Source organism: Saccoglossus kowalevskii, chromosome 4 (genome assembly GCF_978046115.1).
Source record: "Saccoglossus kowalevskii chromosome 4, keSacKowa6.1, whole genome shotgun sequence".
NCBI classification, from domain to species: domain Eukaryota; kingdom Metazoa; phylum Hemichordata; class Enteropneusta; family Harrimaniidae; genus Saccoglossus; species Saccoglossus kowalevskii.
In genome coordinates, this window is record NC_140644.1 from 3339861 (window position 1) to 3364518 (window position 24658).

Genomic DNA, 24658 nt, shown 5'->3' on the forward strand with positions numbered 1-24658 from the left:
ACCCGCTGATTTTCCCAGGTTGTCTCCCATGCAAGTACTAACCACGACCGATTGAACTTTACTTCCATTATCGGTCGATCACCTGACCACTCATCTATCAGTGTCGTTTAAAAATTATTGTAAATGGCGGCCATTTAATGTATGAAAATGTTTAAAAATTCTACATCTTTCGAGGGCCACTACGATATTCAAACGGCCTTTTATGACATATTCATTCACTTTCGCGAACTTTTAACAACTGGACTCGATAATATCAAAGAATAGGTAACATGTCCATGTAAATCTGCCAACTTTGCACAAGCTTTTCACAACTTTGTAAGCACTTTGTTAATCACTTTGCGCTTGGGTAGTGGAACAATGTGCCAACATAAATAGCTGTTTTAGACTTTTACATAATTTTGTACTAAATTTAACTGCGGGGTTCTATATGAATTGACTTAGGGGGGAATATACACGCAAATCCACCAACTTTTCAATCTCTTTTAACATTTAAGTATGTGTTTGTTCATTTCACGGCCGGCTCATATGACAGTCTGCTAACAGGGGAGGTTTCAAATGGATTTTAGTCATTTTTCATACTTTATAACTGCATGGTTCGATATAACAACAACTTAGGTCAAATAAAAAAACAAATCTAGCAACTTTGTAATCGATTTGGAGAACTTTGCACGCTGTTTTAACAGCTTGGACCAAATAGGTGCAGACTGCAAAAACTCAAAAAAGTGTCACCCGCTGATTTTCCCAGGTTGTCTCCCATGCAAGTACTAACCACGACCGATTGAACTTTACTTCCATTATCGGTCGATCACCTGACCACTCATCTATCAGTGTCGTTTAAAAATTATTGTAAATGGCGGCCATTTAATGTATGAAAATGTTTAAAAATTCTACATCTTTCGAGGGCCACTACGATATTCAAACGGCCTTTTATGACATATTCATTCACTTTCGCGAACTTTTAACAACTGGACTCGATAATATCAAAGAATAGGTAACATGTCCATGTAAATCTGCCAACTTTGCACAAGCTTTTCACAACTTTGTAAGCACTTTGTTAATCACTTTGCGCTTGGGTAGTGGAACAATGTGCCAACATAAATAGCTGTTTTAGACTTTTACATAATTTTGTACTAAATTTAACTGCGGGGTTCTATATGAAATGACTTATGGGGAATATACACGCAAATCCACCAACTTTTCAATCGCTTTTAACATTTTTAGTATGTGTTTGTTCATTTCACGGCCGGCTCATATTACAGTCTGCTAACAGGGGAGGTTTCAAATGGATTTTAGTCATTTTTCATACTTTATAAGTGCATGGTTCGATATAACAACAACTTAGGTCAAATAACCAAACAAATCTAGCAACTTTGGAATCGATTTGGAGAACTTTGCACGCTGTTTTAACAGCTTGAACCAAATAGGTGCAGACTGCAAAAACTCAAAAAAGTGTCACCCGCTGATTTTCCCAGGTTGTCTCCCATGCAAGTACTAACCACGACCGATTGAACTTTACTTCCATTATCGGTCGATCACCTGACCACTCATCTATCAGTGTCGTTTAAAAATTATTGTAAATGGCGGCCATTTAATGTATGAAAATGTTTAAAAATTCTACATCTTTCGAGGGCCACTACAATATTCAAACGGCCTTGTATGACATATTCATTCACTTTCGCGAACTTTTAACAACTGGACTCGATAATATCAGAGAATAGGTAACATGTCCATGTAAATCTGCCAACTTTGCACAAGCTTTTCACAACTTTGTAAGCACTTTGTTAATCACTTTGCGCTTGGGTAGTGGAACAATGTGCCAACATAAATAGCTGTTTTAGACTTTTACATCATTTTGTACTAAATTTAACTGCGGGGTTTTATATGAAACGACTTAGGGGGAATATACACGCAAATCCACCAACTTTTCAATCTCTTTTAACATTTCAGTATGTGTTTGTTCATTTCACGGCCGGCTCATATTACAGTCTGCTAACAGGGGAGGTTTCAAATGGATTTTAGTCATTTTCATACTTTATAAGTGCATGGTTCGATATAACAACAACTTAGGTCAAATAACCAAACAAATCTAGCAACTTTGGAATCGATTTGGAGAACTTTGCACGCTGTTTTAACAGCTTGAACCAAATAGGTGCAGACTGCAAAAACTCAAAAAAGTGTCACCCGCTGATTTTCCCAGGTTGTCTCCCATGCAAGTACTAACCACGACCGATTGAACTTTACTTCCATTATCGGTCGATCACCTGACCACTCATCTATCAGTGTCGTTTAAAAATTATTGTAAATGGCGGCCATTTAATGTATGAAAATGTTTAAAAATTCTACATCTTTCGAGGGCCACTACGATATTCAAACGGCCTTTTATGACATATTCATTCACTTTCGCGAACTTTTAACAACTGGACTCGATAATATCAAAGAATAGGTAACATGTCCATGTAAATCTGCCAACTTTGCACAAGCTTTTCACAACTTTGTAAGCACTTTGTTAATCACTTTGCGCTTGGGTAGTGGAACAATGTGCCAACATAAATAGCTGTTTTAGACTTTTACATAATTTTGTACTAAATTTAACTGCGGGGTTCTATTTGAAATGACTCATGGGGAATATACACGCAAATCCACCAACTTTTCAATCGCTTTTAACATTTTTAGTATGTGTTTCTTCATTTCACGGCCGGCTCATATTACAGTCTGCTAACAGGGGAGGTTTCAAATGGATTTTAGTCATTTTTCATACTTTATAAGTGCATGGTTCGATATAACAACAACTTAGGTCAAATAACCAAACAAATCTAGCAACTTTGGAATCGATTTGGAGAACTTTGCACGCTGTTTTAACAGCTTGAACCAAATAGGTGCAGACTGCAAAAACTCAAAAAAGTGTCACCCGCTGATTTTCCCAGGTTGTCTCCCATGCAAGTACTAACCACGACCGATTGAACTTTACTTCCATTATCGGTCGATCACCTGACCACTCATCTATCAGTGTCGTTTAAAAATTATTGTAAATGGCGGCCATTTAATGTATGAAAATGTTTAAAAATTCTTCATCTTTCGAGGGCCACACGATATTCAAACGGCCTTGTATGACATATTCATTCATTTTCGCGAACTTTTAACAACTGGACTCGATAATATCAGAGAATAGGTAACATGTCCATGTAAATCTGCCAACTTTGCACAAGCTTTTCACAACTTTGTAAGCACTTTGTTAATCACTTTGCGCTTGGGTAGTGGAACAATGTGCCAACATAAATAGCTGTTTTAGACTTTTACATAATTTTGTACTAAATTTAACTGCGGGGTTCTATATGAAATGACTTAGGGGGAATATAGACGCAAATCCACCAACTTTTCAATCTCTTTAACATTTTTAGTATGTGTTTGTTCATTTTACCGCCGGCTCATATGACAGTCTGCTAACAAGGGGGGGGGGGGTTTCAAATGGATTTCAGTCATTTTTCATACTTTATACGTGCATGGTTCGATATAACAACAACTTAGGTCAAATAAACAAACAAATCTAGCAAATTTGGAATCGATTTGGAGAACTTTGCACGCTGTTTTAACAGCTTGAACCAAATAGGTGCAGACTGCAAAAACTCAAAAAAGTGTCACCCGCTGGTTTTCCCAGGTTGTCTCCCATGCAAGTACTAAACACGACCGATTGAACTTTACTTCCATTATCGTTCGATCACCTGACCACTCATCTATCAGTGTAGTTTAAAAATTATTGTAAATGGCGGCCATTTAATGTATGGAAATGTTTAAAAATTCTACATCTTTCGAGGGCCACTACGATATTCAAACGGCCTTTTATGACATATTCATTCACTTTCGCGAACTTTTAACAACTGGACTCGATAATATCAAAGAATAGGTAACATGTCCATGTAAATCTGCCAACTTTGCACAAGCTTTTCACAACTTTGTAAGCACTTTGTTAATCACTTTGCGCTTGGGTAGTGGAACAATGTGCCAACATAAATAGCTGTTTTAGACTTTTACATAATTTTGTACTAAATTTAACTGCGGGGTTCTATTTGAAATGACTTAGGGGGGAATATACACGCAAATCCACCAACTTTTCAATCTCTTTTAACATTAAAAATTCTACATCTTTCGAGGGCCACTACGATATTCAAACGGCCGTTTATGACATATTCATTCACTATCGCTAACTTTTAACAATTGCACTTGATAATATCAGAGAATAGGTAACATGTCCATGTAAATCTGCCAACTTTGCACAAGCTTTTCACAACTTTGTTAATCACTTTGCGCTTGGGTAGTGGAACAATGTGCCAACATAAATAGCTGTTTTAGACTTTTACATAATTTTGTACTAAATTTAACTGCGGGGTTCTATATGAAATGACTTAAGGGGAATCTACACGCAAATCCACCAACTTTTCAATCTCTTTTAACATTACAAATTCTACATCTTTCGAGGGCCACTACGATATTCAAATGGGCGTTTATGACATATTTATTCATTTTCGCGAACTTTTAACAATTGCACTTGATATGATCAGAGAATAGGTAACATGTCCATGTAAATCTGCCAACTTTGCACAAGCTTTTCACAACTTTGTATGCACTTTGTTAATTACTTTGCGCTTGGGTAGTGGAACAATGTGCCAACATAAATAGCTGTTTTAGACTTTTACATAATTTTGTTCTAAATTTAACTGCGGGGTTCTATATGAAATGACTTATGGGGAATATACACGCAAATCCACCAACTTTTCAATCGCTTTTAACATTTTTAGTATGTGTTTGTTCATTTTACGGCCGGCTCAAATGACAGTCTGCTAACATGGGAGGTTTCAAATGGATTTTAGTCATGTTTCATACTTTATAACTGCATGGTTCGATATAACAACAACTTAGGTCAAATAAACAAACAAATCTAGCAACTTTGGAATCGATATGGAGAACTTTGCACGCTGTTTTAACAGCTTGGACCAAATAGGTGCAGACTGCAAAAACTCAAAAAAGTGTCACCCTCTGGTTTTCTCAGGTTGTCTCCAATGCAAGTACTAACCACGACCGATTGAACTTTACTTTCATTATCGGTCGATCACCTGACCACTCATCTATCAGTGTCGTTTAAAAATTATTGTAAATGGCGGCCATTTAATGTACGAAAATGTTTAAAAATACTACATCTTTCGAGGGCCACTACGATATTCAAACGGCCTTGTATGACATATTCATTCACTTTCGCGAACTTTTAACAACTGGACTCGATAATATCAGAGAATAGGTAACATGTCCACGTAAATCTGCCAACTTTGCACAAGCTTTTCTCAACTTTGTAAGCACTTTGTTAATCACTTTGCGCTTGGGTAGTGGAACAATGTGCCAACATAAATAGCTGTTTTAGACTTTTACATAATTTTGTACTAAATTTAACTGCGGGGTTCTATATGAAATGACTTAAGGGGAATCTACACGCAAATCCACCAACTTTTCAATCTCTTTTAACATTACAAATTCTACATCTTTCGAGGGCCACTACGATATTCAAATGGGCGTTTATGACATATTTATTCATTTTCGCGAACTTTTAACAATTGCACTTGATATGATCAGAGAATAGGTAACATGTCCATGTAAATCTGCCAACTTTGCACAAGCTTTTCACAACTTTGTATGCACTTTGTTAATTACTTTGCGCTTGGGTAGTGGAACAATGTGCCAACATAAATAGCTGTTTTAGACTTTTACATAATTTTGTTCTAAATTTAACTGCGGGGTTGTATAAGAAATGACTTAGGGGGAATATAGACGCAAATCCACCAACTTTTCAATCTCTTTTAACATTTTTAGTATGTGTCTGTTCATTTTACCGCCGGCTCATATGACAGTCTGCTAACAGGGGAGGTTTCAAATGGATTTCAGTCATTTTTCATACTTTATAACTGCATGGTTCGATATAACAACAACTTAGGTCAAATAAACAAACAAATCTAGCAACTTTGGAATCGATTTGGAGAACTTTGCATGCTGTTTTAACAGCTTGAACCAAATAAGTGCAGACTGCAAAAACTCAAAAAAGTGTCACCCGCTGGTTTTCCCAGGTTGTCTCCCTTGCAAGTACTAACCACGACCGATTGAACTTTACTTCCATTATCGTCGATCACCTGACCACTCATCAATCAGTGTCGTTTAAAAATTATTGTAAATGGCGGCCATTTAATGTATGGAAATGTTTAAAAATTCTACATCTTTCGAGGGCCACTACGATATTCAAACGGCCTTGTATGACATATTCATTCACTTTCGCCAACTTTTAACAACTGGACTCGATAATATCAGAGAATAGGTAACATGTCCATGTAAATCTGCCAACTTTGCACAAGCTTTTCACAACTTTGTAAGCACTTTGTTAATCACTTTGCGCTTGGGTAGTGGAACAATGTGCCAACATAAATAGCTGTTTTAGACTTTTACATAATTTTGTACTAAATTTAACTGCGGGGTTCTATTTGAAATGACTTAGGGGGGAATATACACGCAAATCCACCAACTTTTCAATCTCTTTTAACATTAAAAATTCTACATCTTTCGAGGGCCACTACGATATTCAAACGGCCGTTTATGACATATTCATTCACTATCGCGAACTTTAAACAATTGCACTTGATAATATCAGAGAATAGGTAACATGTCCATGTAAATCTGCCAACTTTGCACAAGCTTTTCACATCTTTGTATGCACTTTGTTAATCACTTTGCGCTTGGGTAGTGGAACAATGTGCCAACATAAATAGCTGTTTTAGACTTTTACATAATTTTGTTCTAAATTTAACTGCGGGGTTGTATATGAAATGACTTAGGGGGAATATAGACGCAAATCCACCAACTTTTCAATCTCTTTTAACATTTTTAGTATGTGTCTGTTCATTTTACCGCCGGCTCATATGACAGTCTGCTAACAGGGGAGGTTTCAAATGGATTTCAGTCATTTTTCATACTTTATAACTGCATGGTTCGATATAACAACAACTTAGGTCAAATAAACAAACAAATCTTGCAACTTTGGAATCGATTTGGAGAACTTTGCACGCTGATTTAACAGCTTGAACCAAATAAGTGCAGACTGCAAAAACTCAAAAAAGTGTCACCCGCTGGTTTTCCCAGGTTGTTTCCCTTGCAAGTACTAACCACGACCGATTGAACTTTACTTCCATTATCGGTCGATCACCTGACCACTCATCAATCAGTGTCGGTTAAAAATTATTGTAAATGGCGGCCATTTAATGTATGGAAATGTTTAAAAATTCTACATCTTTCGAGGGCCACTACGATATTCAAACGGCCTTGTATGACATATTCATTCACTTTCGCCAACTTTTAACAACTGGACTCGATAATATCAGAGAATAGGTAACATGTCCATGTAAATCTGCCAACTTTGCACAAGCTTTTCACAACTTTGTAAGCACTTTGTTAATCACTTTGCGCTTGGGTAGTGGAACAATGTGCCAACATAAATAGCTGTTTTAGACTTTTACATAATGTTGTACTAAATTTAACTGCGGGGTTCTATATGAAACGACTTAGGGGGGAATATACACGCAAATCCACCAACTTTTCAATCTCTTTTAACATTTTAGTATGTGTTTGTTCATTTCACGGTCGGCTCATATGACAGTCTGCTAACAGGTGAGGTTTCAAATGGATTTTAGTCATTTTTCATACTTTATAACTGCATGGTTCGATATAACCACAACTTAGGTCAAGTAAACAAACAAATCTAGCAACTTTGGAATCGATTTGGAGAACTTTCCACGCTGTTTTAACAGCTTGAACCAAATAAGTGCAGACTGCAAAAACTCAAAAAAGTGTCACCCGCTGGTTTTCCCAGGTTGTCTCCCTTGCAAGTACTAACCACGACCGATTGAACTTTACTTCCATTATCGGTCGATCACCTGACCACTCATCAATCAGTGTCGTTTAAAAATTATTGTAAATGGCGGCCATTTAATGTATGGAAATGTTTAAAAATTCTACATCTTTCGAGGGCCACTACGATATTCAAACGGCCTTGTATGACATATTCATTCACTTTCGCCAACTTTTAACAACTGGACACGATAATATCAGAGAATAGGTAACATGTCCATGTAAATCTGCCAACTTTGCACAAGCTTTTCACAACTTTGTAAGCACTTTGTTAATCACTTTGCGCTTGGGTAGTGGAACAATGTGCCAACATAAATAGCTGTTTTAGACTTTTACATAATTTTGTACTAAATTTAACTGCGGGGTTCTATATGAAATGACTTAGGGGGAATATACACGCAAATCCACCAACTTTTCAATCTCTTTTAACATTAAAAATTCTACATCTTTCGAGGGCCACTACGATATTCAAACGGCCGTTTATGACATATTCATTCACTTTCGCGAACTTTTAACAATTGCACTTGATATGATCAGAGAATAGGTAACATGTCCATGTAAATCTGCCAACTTTGCACAAGCTTTTCACAACTTTGTATGCACTTTGTTAATTACTTTGCGCTTGGGTAGTGGAACAATGTGCCAACATAAATAGCTGTTTTAGACTTTTACATAATTTTGTTCTAAATTTAACTGCGGGGTTGTATATGAAATGACTTAGGGGGAATATAGACGCAAATCCACCAACTTTTCAATCTCTTTTAACATTTTTAGTATGTGTCTGTTCATTTTACCGCCGGCTCATATGACAGTCTGCTAACAGGGGAGGTTTCAAATGGATTTCAGTCATTTTTCATACTTTATAACTGCATGGTTCGATATAACAACAACTTAGGTCAAATATACAAACAAATCTTGCAACTTTGGAATCGATTTGGAGAACTTTGCACGCTGATTTAACAGCTTGAACCAAATAAGTGCAGACTGCAAAAACTCAAAAAAGTGTCACCCGCTGGTTTTCCCAGGTTGTCTCCCTTGCAAGTACTAACCACGACCGATTGAACTTTACTTCCATTATCGGTCGATCACCTGACCACTCATCAATCAGTGTCGGTTAAAAATTATTGTAAATGGCGGCCATTTAATGTATGGAAATGTTTAAAAATTCTACATCTTTCGAGGGCCACTACGATATTCAAACGGCCTTGTATGACATATTCATTCACTTTCGCCAACTTTTAACAACTGGACTCGATAATATCAGAGAATAGGTAACATGTCCATGTAAATCTGCCAACTTTGCACAAGCTTTTCACAACTTTGTAAGCACTTTGTTAATCACTTTGCGCTTGGGTAGTGGAACAATGTGCCAACATAAATAGCTGTTTTAGACTTTTACATAATGTTGTACTAAATTTAACTGCGGGGTTCTATATGAAACGACTTAGGGGGGAATATACACGCAAATCCACCAACTTTTCAATCTCTTTTAACATTTTAGTATGTGTTTGTTCATTTCACGGTCGGCTCATATGACAGTCTGCTAACAGGTGAGGTTTCAAATGGATTTTAGTCATTTTTCATACTTTATAACTGCATGGTTCGATATAACCACAACTTAGGTCAAGTAAACAAACAAATCTAGCAACTTTGGAATCGATTTGGAGAACTTTCCACGCTGTTTTAACAGCTTGAACCAAATAAGTGCAGACTGCAAAAACTCAAAAAAGTGTCACCCGCTGGTTTTCCCAGGTTGTCTCCCTTGCAAGTACTAACCACGACCGATTGAACTTTACTTCCATTATCGGTCGATCACCTGACCACTCATCAATCAGTGTCGTTTAAAAATTATTGTAAATGGCGGCCATTTAATGTATGGAAATGTTTAAAAATTCTACATCTTTCGAGGGCCACTACGATATTCAAACGGCCTTGTATGACATATTCATTCACTTTCGCCAACTTTTAACAACTGGACACGATAATATCAGAGAATAGGTAACATGTCCATGTAAATCTGCCAACTTTGCACAAGCTTTTCACAACTTTGTAAGCACTTTGTTAATCACTTTGCGCTTGGGTAGTGGAACAATGTGCCAACATAAATAGCTGTTTTAGACTTTTACATAATTTTGTACTAAATTTAACTGCGGGGTTCTATATGAAATGACTTAGGGGGAATATACACGCAAATCCACCAACTTTTCAATCTCTTTTAACATTAAAAATTCTACATCTTTCGAGGGCCACTACGATATTCAAACGGCCGTTTATGACATATTCATTCACTTTCGCGAACTTTTAACAATTGCACTTGATATGATCAGAGAATAGGTAACATGTCCATGTAAATCTGCCAACTTTGCACAAGCTTTTCACAACTTTGTATGCACTTTGTTAATCACTTTGCGCTTGGGTAGTGGAACAATGTGCCAACATAAATAACTGTTTTAGACTTTTACATAATGTTGTACTAAATTTAACTGCGGGGTTTTATATGAAACGACTTAGGGGGGAACATACACGCAAATCCACCAACTTTTCAATCTCTTTTAACATTTTTAGTCTGTGTTTGTTCATTTTACGGCCGGCTCATATGACAGTCTGCTAACATGGGAGGTTTCAAATGGATTTTAGTCATTTTTCATACTTTATAAGTGCATGGTTCGATATAACAACAACTTAGGTCAAATAAACAAACAAATCTAGCAACTTTGGAATCGATTTGGAGAACTTTGCACGCTGTTTTAACAGCTTGGACCAAATAGGTGCAGACTACAAAAACTCAAAAAAGTGTCACCCGCTGGTTTTCCCAGGTTGTCTCCCATGCAAGTACTAACCACAACCGATTGAACTTTACTTCCATTATCGGTCGATCACCTGACCACTCATCAATTAGTGTCGTTTAAAAATTATCGTAAATGGCGGCCATTTTAATATATGGAAATGTTTAAAAATTCTACATCTTTCGAGGGCCACTACGATATTCAAACGGCCTTTTATTACATATTCATTCACATTCGCAAACTTTTAACAACTGGACTCGATAATATAAGAGAATAGGTAACATTTCCATGTAAATCTGCCATCTTTGCACAAGCTTTTCTCAACTTTGTAATCACTTTGTTAATCACTTTGTGCTTGGTTAGTGGAACAATGTGCCAACATAAATAGCTGTTTTAGACTTTTACATAATGTTGTAGTAAATTTAACTGCGGGGTTTTATATGAAATGACTTAGGGGGGAATATACACGCAAATCCACCAACTTTTCAATCTCTTTTAACATTTTAGTTTGTGTTTGTTCATTCCACGGCCGGCTCATATGACAGTCTGCTAACAAGAGAGGTTTCAAATGGATTTTAGTCATTTTTCATACTTTATAAGTGCATAGTTCGATATAACAACTACTTAGGTCAATAAACAAACAAATCTAGCAAATTTGGAATCGATTTGGAGAACTTTGCACGCTGTTTTAACAGCTTGAACCAAATAGGTGCAGACTGCAAAAACTCAAAAAAGTGTCACCCGCTGGTTTTCCCAGGTTGTCTCCCATGCAAGTACTAAACACGACCGATTGAACTTTACTTCCATTATCGTTCGATCACCTGACCACTCATCTATCAGTGTAGTTTAAAAATTATTGTAAATGGCGGCCATTTAATGTATGGAAATGTTTAAAAATTCTACATCTTTCGAGGGCCACTACGATATTCAAACGGCCTTTTATGACATATTCATTCACTTTCGCGAACTTTTAACAACTGGACTCGATAATATCAAAGAATAGGTAACATGTCCATGTAAATCTGCCAACTTTGCACAAGCTTTTCACAACTTTGTAAGCACTTTGTTAATCACTTTGCGCTTGGGTAGTGGAACAATGTGCCAACATAAATAGCTGTTTTAGACTTTTACATAATTTTGTACTAAATTTAACTGCGGGGTTCTATTTGAAATGACTTAGGGGGGAATATACACGCAAATCCACCAACTTTTCAATCTCTTTTAACATTAAAAATTCTACATCTTTCGAGGGCCACTACGATATTCAAACGGCCGTTTATGACATATTCATTCACTATCGCGAACTTTAAACAATTGCACTTGATAATATCAGAGAATAGGTAACATGTCCATGTAAATCTGCCAACTTTGCACAAGCTTTTCACAACTTTGTAAGCACTTTGTTAATCTCTTTGCGCTTGGGTAGTGGAACAATGTGCCAACATAAATAGCTGTTTTAGACTTTTACATAATTTTGTACTAAATTTAACTGCGGGGTTCTATATGAAATGACTTATGGGGAATATACACGCAAATCCACCAACTTTTCAATCGCTTTTAACATTTTTAGTATGTGTTTGTTCATTTTACGGCCGGCCCAAATGACAGTCTGCTAACATGGGAGGTTTCAAATGGATTTTAGTCATGTTTCATACTTTATAACTGCATGGTTCGATATAACAACAACTTAGGTCAAATAAACAAACAAATCTAGCAACTTTGGAATCGATATGGAGAACTTTGCACGCTGTTTTAACAGCTTGGACCAAATAGGTGCAGACTGCAAAAACTCAAAAAAGTGTCACCCTCTGGTTTTCTCAGGTTGTCTCCAATGCAAGTACTAACCACGACCGATTGAACTTTACTTTCATTATCGGTCGATCACCTGACCACTCATCTATCAGTGTCGTTTAAAAATTATTGTAAATGGCGGCCATTTAATGTACGAAAATGTTTAAAAATACTACATCTTTCGAGGGCCACTACGATATTCAAACGGCCTTGCATGACATATTCATTCACTTTCGCGAACTTTTAACAACTGGACTCGATAATATCAGAGAATAGGTAACATGTCCATGTAAATCTGCCAACTTTGCACAAGCTTTTCTCAACTTTGTAAGCACTTTGTTAATCACTTTGCGCTTGGGTAGTGGAACAATGTGCCAACATAAATAGCTGTTTTAGACTTTTACATAATTTTGTACTAAATTTAACTGCGGGGTTCTATATGAAATGACTTAAGGGGAATCTACACGCAAATCCACCAACTTTTCAATCTCTTTTAACATTACAAATTCTACATCTTTCGAGGGCCACTACGATATTCAAATGGGCGTTTATGACATATTTATTCATTGTCGCGAACTTTTAACAATTGCACTTGATATGATCAGAGAATAGGTAACATGTCCATGTAAATCTGCCAACTTTGCACAAGCTTTTCACAACTTTGTATGCACTTTGTTAATTACTTTGCGCTTGGGTAGTGGAACAATGTGCCAACATAAATAGCTGTTTTAGACTTTTACATAATTTTGTTCTAAATTTAACTGCGGGGTTGTATATGAAATGACTTAGGGGGAATATAGACGCAAATCCACCAACTTTTCAATCTCTTTTAACATTTTTAGTATGTGTCTGTTCATTTTACCGCCGGCTCATATGACAGTCTGCTAACAGGGGAGGTTTCAAATGGATTTCAGTCATTTTTCATACTTTATAACTGCATGGTTCGATATAACAACAACTTAGGTCAAATAAACAAACAAATCTTGCAACTTTGGACTTGATTTGGAGAACTTTGCACGCTGATTTAACAGCTTGAACCAAATAAGTGCAGACTGCAAAAACTCAAAAAAGTGTCACCCGCTGGTTTTCCCAGGTTGTCTCCCTTGCAAGTACTAACCACGACCGATTGAACTTTACTTCCATTATCGGTCGATCACCTGACCACTCATCAATCAGTGTCGGTTAAAAATTATTGTAAATGGCGGCCATTTAATGTATGGAAATGTTTAAAAATTCTACGTCTTTCGAGGGCCACTACGATATTCAAACGGCCTTGTATGACATATTCATTCACTTTCGCGAACTTTTAACAACTGGACTCGATAATATCAGAGAATAGGTAACATGTCCATGTAAATCTGCCAACTTTGCACAAGCTTTTCTCAACTTTGTAAGCACTTTGTTAATCACTTTGCGCTTGGGTAGTGGAACAATGTGCCAACATAAATAGCTGTTTTAGACTTTTACATAATTTTGTACTAAATTTAACTGCGGGGTTCTATATGAAATGACTTAAGGGGAATCTACACGCAAATCCACCAACTTTTCAATCTCTTTTAACATTACAAATTCTACATCTTTCGAGGGCCACTACGATATTCAAATGGGCGTTTATGACATATTTATTCATTGTCGCGAACTTTTAACAATTGCACTTGATATGATCAGAGAATAGGTAACATGTCCATGTAAATCTGCCAACTTTGCACAAGCTTTTCACAACTTTGTATGCACTTTGTTAATTACTTTGCGCTTGGGTAGTGGAACAATGTGCCAACATAAATAGCTGTTTTAGACTTTTACATAATTTTGTTCTAAATTTAACTGCGGGGTTGTATATGAAATGACTTAGGGGGAATATAGACGCAAATCCACCAACTTTTCAATCTCTTTTAACATTTTTAGTATGTGTCTGTTCATTTTACCGCCGGCTCATATGACAGTCTGCTAACAGGGCAGGTTTCAAATGGATTTCAGTCATTTTTCATACTTTATAACTGCATGGTTCGATATAACAACAACTTAGGTCAAATAAACAAACAAATCTTGCAACTTTGGACTCGATTTGGAGAACTTTGCACGCTGATTTAACAGCTTGAACCAAATAAGTGCAGACTGCAAAAACTCAAAAAAGTGTCACCCGCTGGTTTTCCCAGGTTGTCTCCCTTGCAAGTACTAACCACGACCGATTGAACTTTACTTCCATTATCGGTCGATCACCTGACCACTCATCAATCAGTGTCGGTTAAAAATTATTGTAAATGGCGGCCATTTAATGTATGGAAATGTTTAAAAATTCTACATCTTTCGAGGGCCACTACGGTATTCAAACGGCCTTGTATGACATATTCATTCACTTTCGCCAACTTTTAACAACTGGACACGATAATATCAGAGAATAGGTAACATGTCCATGTAAATCTGCCAACTTTGCACAAGCTTTTCTCAACTTTGTAAGCACTTTGTTAATCACTTTGTGCTTGGGTAGTGGAACAATGTGCCAACATAAATAGCTGTTTTAGACTTTTACATAATGTTGTAGTAAATTTAACTGCGGGGTTTTATATGAAATGACTTAGGGGGGAATATACACGCAAATCCACCAACTTTTCAATCTCTTTTAACATTTTAGTTTGTGTTTGTTCATTCCACGGCCGGCTCATATGACAGTCTGCTAACAAGAGAGGTTTCAAATGGATTTTAGTCATTTTTCATACTTTATAAGTGCATAGTTCGATATAACAACTACTTAGGTCAAATAAACAAACAAATCTAGCAACTTTGGAATCGATTTGGAGAACTTTGCACGCTGTTTTAACAGCTTGAACCAAATAAGTGCAGACTGCAAAAACTCAAAAAAGTGTCACCCGCTGGTTTTCCCAGGTTGTCTCCCTTGCAAGTACTAACCACGACCGATTGAACTTTACTTCCATTATCGGCCGATCACCTGACCACTCATCAATCAGTGTCGTTTAAAAATTATTGTAAATGGCGGCCATTTAATGTATGGAAATGTTTAAAAATTCTACATCTTTCGAGGGCCATTACGATATTCAAACGGCCTTGTATGACATATTCATTCACTTTCGCCAACTTTTAACAACTGGACTCGATAATATCAGAGAATAGGTAACATGTCCATGTAAATCTGCCAACTTTGCACAAGCTTTTCACAACTTTGTAAGCACTTTGTTAATCACTTTGCGCTTGGGTAGTGGAACAATGTGCCAACATAAATAGCTGTTTTAGACTTTTACATAATTTTGTACTAAATTTAACTGCAGGGTTCTATATGAAATGACTCATGGGGAATATACACGCAAATCCACCAACTTTTCAATCTCTTTAACATTTTTAGTATGTGTTTGTTCATTTTACCGCCGGCTCATATGACAGTCTGCTAACAAGGGGGGGGGGTTTCAAATGGATTTCAGTCATTTTTCATACTTTATACGTGCATGGTTCGATATAACAACAACTTAGGTCAAATAAACAAACAAATCTAGCAAATTTGGAATCGATTTGGAGAACTTTGCACGCTGTTTTAACAGCTTGAACCAAATAGGTGCAGACTGCAAAAACTCAAAAAAGTGTCACCCGCTGGTTTTCCCAGGTTGTCTCCCATGCAAGTACTAAACACGACCGATTGAACTTTACTTCCATTATCGTTCGATCACCTGACCACTCATCTATCAGTGTAGTTTAAAAATTATTGTAAATGGCGGCCATTTAATGTATGGAAATGTTTAAAAATTCTACATCTTTCGAGGGCCACTACGATATTCAAACGGCCTTTTATGACATATTCATTCACTTTCGCGAACTTTTAACAACTGGACTCGATAATATCAAAGAATAGGTAACATGTCCATGTAAATCTGCCAACTTTGCACAAGCTTTTCACAACTTTGTAAGCACTTTGTTAATCACTTTGCGCTTGGGTAGTGGAACAATGTGCCAACATAAATAGCTGTTTTAGACTTTTACATAATTTTGTACTAAATTTAACTGCGGGGTTCTATTTGAAATGACTTAGGGGGGAATATACACGCAAATCCACCAACTTTTCAATCTCTTTTAACATTAAAAATTCTACATCTTTCGAGGGCCACTACGATATTCAAACGGCCGTTTATGACATATTCATTCACTATCGCGAACTTTAAACAATTGCACTTGATAATATCAGAGAATAGGTAACATGTCCATGTAAATCTGCCAACTTTGCACAAGCTTTTCACAACATTGTAAGCACTTTGTTAATCACTTTGCGCTTGGGTAGTGGAACAATGTGCCAACATAAATAGCTGTTTTAGACTTTTACATAATTTTGTACTAAATTTAACTGCGGGGTTCTATATGAAATGACTTATGGGGAATATACACGCAAATCCACCAACTTTTCAATCGCTTTTAACATTTTTAGTATGTGTTTGTTCATTTTACGGCCGGCCCAAATGACAGTCTGCTAACATGGGAGGTTTCAAATGGATTTTAGTCATGTTTCATACTTTATAACTGCATGGTTCGATATAACAACAACTTAGGTCAAATAAACAAACAAATCTAGCAACTTTGGAATCGATATGGAGAACTTTGCACGCTGTTTTAACAGCTTGGACCAAATAGGTGCAGACTGCAAAAACTCAAAAAAGTGTCACCCTCTGGTTTTCTCAGGTTGTCTCCAATGCAAGTACTAACCACGACCGATTGAACTTTACTTTCATTATCGGTCGATCACCTGACCACTCATCTATCAGTGTCGTTTAAAAATTATTGTAAATGGCGGCCATTTAATGTACGAAAATGTTTAAAAATACTACATCTTTCGAGGGCCACTACGATATTCAAACGGCCTTGTATGACATATTCATTCACTTTCGCGAACTTTTAACAACTGGACTCGATAATATCAGAGAATAGGTAACATGTCCATGTAAATCTGCCAACTTTGCACAAGCTTTTCTCAACTTTGTAAGCACTTTGTTAATCACTTTGCGCTTGGGTAGTGGAACAATGTGCCAACATAAATAGCTGTTTTAGACTTTTACATAATTTTGTACTAAATTTAACTGCGGGGTTCTATATGAAATGACTTAAGGGGAATCTACACGCAAATCCACCAACTTTTCAATCTCTTTTAACATTACAAATTCTACATCTTTCGAGGGCCACTACGATATTCAAATGGGCGTTTATGACATATTTATTCATTGTCGCGAACTTTTAACAATTGCACTTGATATGATCAGAGAATAGGTAACATGTCCATGTAAATCTGCCAACTTTGCACAAGCTTTTCACAACTTTGTATGCACTTTGTTAATTACTTTGCGCTTGGGTAGTGGAACAATGTGCCAACATAAATAGCTGTTTTAGACTTTTACATAATTTTGTTCTAAATTTAACTGCGGGGTTGTATATGAAATGACTTAGGGGGAATATAGACGCAAATCCACCAACTTTTCAATCTCTTTTAACATTTTTAGTATGTGTCTGTTCATTTTACCGCCGGCTCATATGACAGTCTGCTAACAGGGGAGGTTTCAAATGGATTTCAGTCATTTTTCATACTTTATAACTGCATGGTTCGATATAACAACAACTTAGGTCAAATAAACAAACAAATCTTGCAACTTTGGACTTGATTTGGAGAACTTTGCACGCTGATTTAACAGCTTGAACCAAATAAGTGCAGACTGCAAAAACTCAAAAAAGTGTCACCCGCTGGTTTTCCCAGGTTGTCTCCCTTGCAAGTACTAACCACGACCGATTGAACTTTACTTCCATTATCGGTCGATCACCTGACCACTCATCAATCAGTGTCGGTTAAAAATTATTGTAAATGGCGGCCATTTAATGTATGGAAATGTTTAAAAATTCTACGTCTTTCGAGGGCCACTACGATATTCAAACGGCCTTGTATGACATATTCATTCACTTTCGCGAACTTTTAACAACTGGACTCGATAATATCAGAGAATAGGTAACATGTCCATGTAAATCTGCCAACTTTGCACAAGCTTTTCTCAACTTTGTAAGCACTTTGTTAATCACTTTGCGCTTGGGTAGTGGAACAATGTGCCAACATAAATAGCTGTTTTAGACTTTTACATAATTTTGTACTAAATTTAACTGCGGGGTTCTATATGAAATGACTTAAGGGGAATCTACACGCAAATCCACCAACTTTTCAATCTCTTTTAACATTACAAATTCTACATCTTTCGAGGGCCACTACGATATTCAAATGGGCGTTTATGACATATTTATTCATTGTCGCGAACTTTTAACAATTGCACTTGATATGATCAGAGAATAGGTAACATGTCCATGTAAATCTGCCAACTTTGCACAAGCTTTTCACAACTTTGTATGCACTTTGTTAATTACTTTGCGCTTGGGTAGTGGAACAATGTGCCAACATAAATAGCTGTTTTAGACTTTTACATAATTTTGTTCTAAATTTAACTGCGGGGTTGTATATGAAATGACTTAGGGGGAATATAGACGCAAATCCACCAACTTTTCAATCTCTTTTAACATTTTTAGTATGTGTCTGTTCATTTTACCGCCGGCTCATATGACAGTCTGCTAACAGGGGAGGTTTCAAATGGATTTCAGTCATTGTTCATACTTTATAACTGCATGGTTCGATATAACAACAACTTAGGTCAAATAAACAAACAAATCTAGCAACTTTGGAATCGATTTGGAGAACTTTGCACGCTGTTTTAACAGCTTGAACCAAATAAGTGCAGACTGCAAAAACTCAAAAAAGTGTCACCCGCTGGTTTTTCCAGGTTGTCTCCCTTGCAAGTACTAACCACGACCGATTGAACTTTACTTCCATTATCGGCCGATCACCTGACCACTCATCAATCAGTGTCGTTTAAAAATTATTGTAAATGGCGGCCATTTAATGTATGGAAATGTTTAAAAATTCTACATCTTTCGAGGGCCATTACGATATTCAAACGGCCTTGTATGACATATTCATTCACTTTCGCCAACTTTTAACAACTGGACTCGATAATATCAGAGAATAGGTAACATGTCCATGTAAATCTGCCAACTTTGCACAAGCTTTTCACAACTTTGTAAGCACTTTGTTAATCACTTTGCGCTTGGGTAGTGGAACAATGTGCCAACATAAATAGCTGTTTTAGACTTTTACATAATTTTGTACTAAATTTAACTGCGGGGTTCTATATGAAATGACTTAGGGGGAATATACACGCAAATCCACCAACTTTTCAATCTCTTTTAACATTAAAAATTCTACATCTTTCGAGGGCCACTACGATATTCAAACGGCCGTTTATGACATATTCATTCACTTTCGCGAACTTTTAACAATTGCACTTGTTATGATCAGAGAATAGGTAACATGTCCATGTAAATCTGCAAACTTTGCACAAGCTTTTCCTAACTTTGTATGCACTTTGTTAATTACTTTGCGCTTGGGTAGTGGAACAATGTGCCAACATAAATAGCTGTTTTAGACTTTTACATAATTTTGTTCTAAATTTAACTGCGGGGTTGTATATGAAATGACTTAGGGGGAATATAGACGCAAATCCACCAACTTTTCAATCTCTTTTAACATTTTTAGTATGTGTCTGTTCATTTTACCGCCGGCTCATATGACAGTCTGCTAACAGGGGAGGTTTCAAATGGATTTCAGTCATTTTTCATACTTTATAACTGCATGGTTCGATATAACAACAACTTAGGTCAAATAAACAAACAAATCTAGCAACTTTGGAATCGATTTGGAGAACTTTGCACGCTGTTTTAACAGCTTGAACCAAATAAGTGCAGACTGCAAAAACTCAAAAAAGTGTCACCCGCTGGTTTTTCCAGGTTGTCTCCCTTGCAAGTACTAACCACGACCGATTGAACTTTACTTCCATTATCGGCCGATCACCTGACCACTCATCAATCAGTGTCGTTTAAAAATTATTGTAAATGGCGGCCATTTAATGTATGGAAATGTTTAAAAATTCTACATCTTTCGAGGGCCATTACGATATTCAAACGGCCTTGTATGACATATTCATTCACTTTCGCCAACTTTTAACAACTGGACTCGATAATATCAGAGAATAGGTAACATGTCCATGTAAATCTGCCAACTTTGCACAAGCTTTTCACAACTTTGTAAGCACTTTGTTAATCACTTTGCGCTTGGGTAGTGGAACAATGTGCCAACATAAATAGCTGTTTTAGACTTTTACATAATTTTGTACTAAATTTAACTGCGGGGTTCTATATGAAATGACTTAGGGGGAATATACACGCAAATCCACCAACTTTTCAATCTCTTTTAACATTAAAAATTCTACATCTTTCGAGGGCCACTACGATATTCAAACGGCCGTTTATGACATATTCATTCACTTTCGCGAACTTTTAACAATTGCACTTGTTATGATCAGAGAATAGGTAACATGTCCATGTAAATCTGCAAACTTTGCACAAGCTTTTCCTAACTTTGTATGCACTTTGTTAATCACTTTGCGCTTGGGTAGTGGAACAATGTGCCAACATAAATAGCTGTTTTAAACTTTTACATAATGTTGTACTAAATTTAACTGCGGGGTTCTATATGAAATGTCTTAGGGGGGAATATACTCGCAAATCCACCAACTTTTCAATTTCTTTTAACATTTTAGTATGTGTTTATTCATTTCATTGCCGGCTCATATGACAGTCTGCTAACATGGGAGGTTTCAAATGGATTTCAGTCATTTTTCATACTTTATAACTGCATGGTTCGATATAACAACAACTTAGGTCAAATAAACAAACAAATCTTGCAACTTTGGACTCGATTTGGAGAACTTTGCACGCTGATTTAACAGCTTGAACCAAATAAGTGCAGACTGCAAAAACTCAAAAAAGTGTCACCCGCTGGTTTTCCCAGGTTGTCTCCCTTGCAAGTACTAACCACGACCGATTGAACTTTACTTCCATTATCGATCGATCACCTGACCACTCATCAATCAGTGTCGGTTAAAAATTATTGTAAATGGCGGCCATTTAATGTATGGAAATGTTTAAAAATTCTACATCTTTCGAGGGCCACTACGATATTCAAACGGCCTTGTATGACATATTCATTCACTTTCGCCAACTTTTAACAACTGGACTCGATAATATCAGAGAATAGGTAACATGTCCATGTAAATCTGCCAACTTTGCACAAGCTTTTCACAACTTTGTAAGCACTTTGTTAATCACTTTGCGCTTGGGTAGTGGAACAATGTGCCAACATAAATAGCTGTTTTAGACTTTTACATAATTTTGTACTAAATTTAACTGCGGGGTTCTATATGAAACGACTTAGGGGGGAATATACACGCAAATCCACCAACTTTTCAATCTCTTTTATCATTAAAAATTCTACATCTTTCGAGGGCCACTACGATATTCAAACGGCCGTTTATGACATATTCATTCACTTTCGCGAACTTTTAACAATTGCACTTGATATGATCAGAGAATAGGTAACATGTCCATGTAAATCTGCCAACTTTGCACAAGCTTTTCACAACTTTGTATGCACTTTGTTAATCACTTTGCGCTTGGGTAGTGGAACAATGTGCCAACATAAATAACTGTTTTAGACTTTTACATAATGTTGTACTAAATTTAACTGCGGGGTTTTATATGAAACGACTTAGGGGGGAACATACACGCAAATCCACCAACTTTTCAATCTCTTTTAACATTTTTAGTATGTGTTTGTTCATTTTACGGCCGGCTCATATGACAGTCTGCTAACATGGGAGGTTTCAAATGGATTTTAGTCATTTTTCATACTTTATAAGTGCATGGTTCGATATAACAACAACTTAGGTCAAATAAACAAACAAATCTAGCAACTTTAGAATCGATTTGGAGAACTTTGCACGCTGTTTTAACAGCTTGGACCAAATAGGTGCAGACTACAAAAACTCAAAAAAGTGTCACCCGCTGGTTTTCCCAGGTTGTCTCCCATGCAAGTACTAACCACGACCGATTAAACTTTACTTCCATTATCGGTCGATCACCTGACCACTCATCAATTAGTGTCGTTTAAAAATTATCGTAAATGGCGGCCATTTTAATATATGGAAATGTTTAAAAATTCTACATCTTTCGAGGGCCACTACGATATTCAAACGGCCTTTTATTACATATTCATTCACATTCGCAAACTTTTAACAACTGGACTCGATAATATAAGAGAATAGGTAACATTTCCATGTAAATCTGCCATCTTTGCACAAGCTTTTCTCAACTTTGTAATCACTTTGTTAATCACTTTGTGCTTGGTTAGTGGAACAATGTGCCAACATAAATAGCTGTTTTAGACTTTTACATAATGTTGTAGTAAATTTAACTGCGGGGTTTTATATGAAATGACTTAGGGGGAATATACACGCAAATCCACCAACTTTTCAATCTCTTTTAACATTTTAGTTTGTGTTTGTTCATTTCACGGCCGGCTCATATGACAGTCTGCTAACAAGAGAGGTTTCAAATGGATTTTAGTCATTTTTCATACTTTATAAGTGCATAGTTCGATATAACAACAACTTAGGTCAAATAAACAAACAAATCTAGCAACTTTGGAATCGATTTGGAGAACTTTGCACGCTGTTTTAACAGCTTGAACCAAATAAGTGCAGACTGCAAAAACTCAAAAAAGTGTCACCCGCTGGTTTTCCCAGGTTGTCTCCCTTGCAAGTACTAACCACGGCCGATTGAACTTTACTTCCATTATCGGCCGATCACCTGACCACTCATCAATCAGTGTCGTTTAAAAATTATTGTAAATGGCGGCCATTTAATGTATGGAAATGTTTAAAAATTCTACATCTTTCGAGGGCCATTACGATATTCAAACGGCCTTGTATGACATATTCATTCACTTTCGCCAACTTTTAACAACTGGACTCGATAATATCAGAGAATAGGTAACATGTCCATGTAAATCTGCCAACTTTGCACAAGCTTTTCACAACTTTGTAAGCACTTTGTTAATCACTTTGCGCTTGGGTAGTGGAACAATGTGCCAACATAAATAGCTGTTTTAGACTTTTACATAATTTTGTACTAAATTTAACTGCGGGGTTCTATATGAAATGACATAGAGGGAATATACACGCAAATCCACCAACTTTTCAATCTCTTTTAACATTAAAAATTCTACATCTTTCGAGGGCCACTACGATATTCAAACGGCCGTTTATGACATATTCATTCACTTTCGCGAACTTTTAACAATTGCACTTGTTATGATCAGAGAATAGGTAACATGTCCATGTAAATCTGCAAACTTTGCACAAGCTTTTCACAACTTTGTATGCACTTTGTTAATCACTTTGCGCTTGGGTAGTGGAACAATGTGCCAACATAAATAGCTGTTTTAAACTTTTACATAATGTTGTACTAAATTTAACTGCGGGGTTCTATATGAAATGTTTTAGGGGGGAATATACTCGCAAATCCACCAACTTTTCAATCTCTTTTAACATTTTAGTATGTGTTTATTCATTTCATTGCCGGCTCATATGACAGTCTGCTAACATGGGAGGTTTCAAATGGATTTTAGTCATTTTTCATACTTTATAACTGCATGGTTCGATATAACAACAACTTAATCACTTTGCGCTTGGGTTGTGAAACAATGTGCCAACATAAATAGCTGTTTTAGACTTTTACATAATGTTGTACTAAATTTAACTGCGGGGCTCTATATGAAATGACTTAGGGGGAATATACACGCAAATCCACCAACTTTTCAATCCTTTTAACATTTTTAGTATGTGTTTGTTCATTTTACGGCCGGCTCATATGACAGTCTGCTAACATGGGAGGTTTCAAATGGATTTTACTCATTTTTCATACTTTATAAGTGCATGGTTCGATATAACAACAACTTAGGTCAAATAAACAAACAAATCTAGCAACTTTGGAATCGATTTGGAGAACTTTGCACGCTGTTTTAACAGCTTGGACCAAATAGGTGCAGACTACAAAAACTCAAAAAAGTGTCACCCGCTGGTTTTCCCAGGTTGTCTCCCATTCAAGTACTAACCACGACCGATTGAACTTTACTTCCATTATCGGTCGATCACCTGACCACTCATCAA